This window comes from Lactuca saligna, chromosome 4 (assembly GCF_052625555.1).
Source record: "Lactuca saligna cultivar CGN05327 chromosome 4, ASM5262555v1, whole genome shotgun sequence".
Classification (NCBI taxonomy): Eukaryota; Viridiplantae; Streptophyta; class Magnoliopsida; order Asterales; family Asteraceae; genus Lactuca; species Lactuca saligna.
Genome location: NC_136420.1, coordinates 291,515,982 through 291,520,343, shown reverse-complemented (window position 1 = coordinate 291,520,343; position 4,362 = coordinate 291,515,982).

The following is a 4,362-nucleotide window of genomic DNA, read 5'->3' as shown; positions in this document are numbered from 1 at the left end:
GCGAAAGAAGGTTGGGTCAACCGAACCTTGTTTGAATTTAGACATCTTTAAAAATTTTGTAAGCGTTTCATACCAGGCTCTCGGAGCTTGTTTAAGGCCTTACACAGCTTTATCCAGAATATAGCAATGATTTGGATGCTTTTCGTTCACGAACCCAGGAGGTTGCTCCACGTACACTGTTTCTTCGAGTTCTCCATTTAGAAATGCACATTTGACGTCCATTTGGAAAACCTCAAAGTTCTTATGGGCAGCATAAGCCAGAAATATTCTAACAGATTCTAGCCGAGCTACTGGAGAGAAAGTCTCTTCATAGTCTATCCCTTCCTCCTGACAATAACCCTTTACCACCAGACGAGCCTTGTTCCATATAACATTACCTTCCTTGTCCATTTTGTTCCTAAATACCCATTTGAGACCAACAACCGAAGCATCTGGAAGAGTTGGAATTAGGCGCCAGACTTTTTTCCTTTCAAATTCATTCAGCTCGTCTTGCATTGCTTGAACCCAATCAGAGTGATCGAGAGCAGTGTTAACTGTCTTTGGTTCAACTTTTGATACGAATGAGTTGAACATGCAAAACTCAACCTTTGAAAATAAGGAAGTCTGTTTTACCTTCAGTTGTGATCGGGTCAAAACCTTTTCAGATACATCTCCAACTACTTGAGAGACGGGATGATCTTTGGTCCATTTGATAAGAGGAGGGTAATTTGGATCAAAGGTTGGGTCTAGTTCAGCATTGATTATTTCGTCTAACTCAGATTGGCTGTCATAACCAAGTGTCACATTATTATGTTCCACCTCAGTTGATGTACTTTGGAAGACATGAGGATCATGTAGTTCTAGTGGTCCTGAGCTTCCTGGTGTTAAGTCCTCTTCGGTTGAAGTTGTAGAATATGGCTCCCCCTGGACTTGAGCGCTTGGCTCCCCCTCGACTTGAACACTTGGCTCCCCCTCGACTTGAGCGTTGTTGGAAGGAGAGTCGTTAGAAATTGATGCTTCTTCATACATTCTCCTTGCAGTGTCTTCGACAATCTGCTCCATGTGATCAACCTTGTTGTCTGCTGCACCTGCTTCGGAAAGTGAAGCGTTCTCTGGTTCGTCAAAGAGCTCCAGAAATGTCTCGAATAAGTTGGCGACCGAGACTGTAATCTTGCCATTCAGAGGAAAGATTTCCCCAGTGATATCTTTTTTAGCCTGTAGCTTCTTGACATAGTTGTCGTCAAAGGTCACATAATACGTCTCTTCAATCTTTCTCGAACGTTTGTTCAGGACTTTATATGCCTTGGATGTGAGCGAGTAACCCAGAAATATTCCCTCATCGGCTTTGACATCAAACTTGTTGCGGTGTTCTTTAGAGTTGAAGATGAAACACCTTGAGCCGAACACATGAAAAAATTTCACATTTGGCTTCCTGTTGTTTAGTATCTCATATGGAGTGAGCGCGAACCTTTTGTTGAGATATGACCTGTTCTGTGTAAAACAAGCAGCAGAAATAGCGTCAGCCCAAAAATAAAGAGGTAAAGAAGCGAAACGTAGCATAGTTCGGGCTGCTTCACACAAGGATCGGTTTCGTCTTTCGACTATTCCGTTCTGTTGTGGTGTGTAGGGAGCTGAGAAATTATGATTGATTCCCTTTTCTGCAAGAAACTCTTCAAACTCCCTGTTCTTGAATTCGAGACCATTGTCGCTTCTGATGTTGCGAACAACCTTCTTGAGCTGTACTTCAATTTGCTTGATAAACATTTTCAGCTTTTGAGTCGCTTCAGATTTGAGCTTTAGAAAGAACACCCATGTAAATCGTGAAAAGTCATCAACGATAACAAGAATATACTTGCTACTATCGATGCTTTCGATAGATGAAGGACCACACAAATCAATATGAATTAATTCGAGTGGTTCAACAATTTTTGTGTTGATTATCGATGGATGACTTTGACGACTTTGCTTTCCCATTTCGCATGCAGCACATAGATGATCCCTGTCGAACTTGAGCAATGGAAGGCCCCTTACATGACCTCCAGTAACAAGACGGTTGATATCTTTAAAATTAAGATAAGATAATCTTCGGTGCCACAACCAGCTTTCGTCGGATTGAGCTTTTGACAACAAGCATATAGCTGGATTTCCTTTGATGGGTTTGATGTTTAAGGGAAACATTTCACCCTTTCGCTCTGACTTGAGAATTACTTTATTTGACTTTTTCTCTATGATTTCAGAACCTTCATCATCGAATGAGACTTTGAGACCTGTACCTCCAACAAGCTGAGATACACTAATGAGGTTGTGTTGGAGTCCTTCCACATAAGCCACCTTCCTTATAGAGAAGTCCCCATTGGTTATCATCCCGTATCCCTTTATAGTGCCGAATGAATTGTTTCCAAACTTGACGTTGCCACCATTTGCAAGAGATCTGTATTCCCTAAGCTCCTATTTCCTCCCTGTCATGTGACGCGAGCAGCCACTATCGATGTACCATTCTTCGTCGAACTGGTCGTCACTTATAACCTGCAAAAATTAGACAGATTTTGGAACCCAAAGTTTCTTGGGTCCACGTGAGCTTTGCATGGAAACAGGAGCAATGAGAGAGATATCAACAAGATAAGTTCTTTTTACAAGAGTTGTTTTATCTTTCCTTTTAATGGTGTAAACCTTTATTTTATTAAGATTAGGTGAATTAGATTTGGACTCTGGTGTGGATTTATTGACCTTCTGCTTCCACTTTTGCTCAACTGATGAATGAGATTTTCGAGAACAAGAGAAATCAGCTTTAGGGAAAGATGGAGACGAATCGGTGGGAGAAGAAGAATTATGAGACCGAGAAAAAGGAATTAGAAGAACGAGAAGAATTTGAACACGAGGGTTTGGATTGAGAGAAGTTCCGGGCTTGAGGCTCTAGGTGACCCTTTTGCTTTTGATTATTGGAGGGAATGACCTTAGTGTTTTGTTCTCTTTTGACTTCAGAACCGAACCTTTGCGTTCGGTTGGAACTGTCTTTGGAACCGAACCTTTGGTTTCGGTTGAAGTCCTTTTCAGAACCGAACTTCTGCCTTCGGTTGATATCTTCTTGTGAACCGAACCTTGGCTTTCGGTTTTTGTGACTTTCAAGCTTTTCTACAGGAATGTTTTCATACTTTAGATTCTTGTCTTGATGAGAGAAATATGCATTCTAGGAACGCCAGAATTGTTTCCTTTCAGAAAGGTTCTTCCTGTATCTATTGTTCCTTTCTATCTTCCTATTCCTCATCTGAGAAGGTTGATGATGAACATTTGCTTTCGTTTTTGGTGACTCCTTGGCCGGTTCCTTTTGAACTGCAGGAGTTTTACTTTGAGCCGAAGGAGCTGAGAGAATGTCTGCTTTTGCCGAGTGATCATTCTTCTGAGGAATATTTTTTGTACCACTGGTGCTCGGCCCATCGAAGTTGTTCGGCTTATTCAAGGGTTCAGGTATGTACCTTCCTTTGCTTTTCCAGGAAGTTCTTTCAGATAAACCAATGGTTTCGTCAGCATTATCAATTGGAGCTTCCCAGAAGTACTCATCACAGCCATCAGCATTGTCTTCGTTTACAATGGCTACGAGTTCAACTGTTTGATGTTCGGTTACTCCTGTTACCTTGTATACTTGGTTTGGAGTAGTCTTGACCTTTTGATACACAACTGCTTTCTCAACTAATTTTGGGGACTTTTGATGGGACAACCGAGCGAACTCCACAGAATTTTCAGATATAAGATTCTTGTGGTTTTCAGGTTCGGTTTTAATAAATTATGAGCAGTCAACCGTGTCCTCTACAGAAATTTCGCTCATGTAATCGTCCTCGTTAAGCTCAGATGTATTTTCAACATCAATTTTGTTTTCTGAGCTTACGTTGGCGTTTAAAGAGTCAAATTTTTGCATGGTTTCGGTTCTCAGTTTAAGTCTGTCATTTTCATCCAAAAGATTTTTAAGCATGTCCTTGTGGTCTTTGGATTTAATGAAGGACTCAATTTTGTCCAGTCCATACATGTAGGTTGGATTGACATCATCAGACGATATCACACTCTCACAATTATAGGCTTCGGTATCGATTTCATCTTCCTTAAACTCTAGGAAGGGCAAGATCATGCGGTGGATCTTTTGGCCTATTTCACAATCCAAATGAAGCTGAGTAATATTAGAATACAAACGTTTAGCAATTAAACAAAAAACATTTCGTTGTTTTAACAATTTCAAATTGTCTCTTTGCAAATAAATGTTTTCATCTTTAACTTTGACTAATTCCGACTCCTTTAACTCTATCCAAATTCTCCGCTCCTCACTCTTCGCCGCCGCCCTGCTCAATTGATCAGTTAGGTTAGAATTTGTGACCCGAGTTTGAGTTAAGCTAC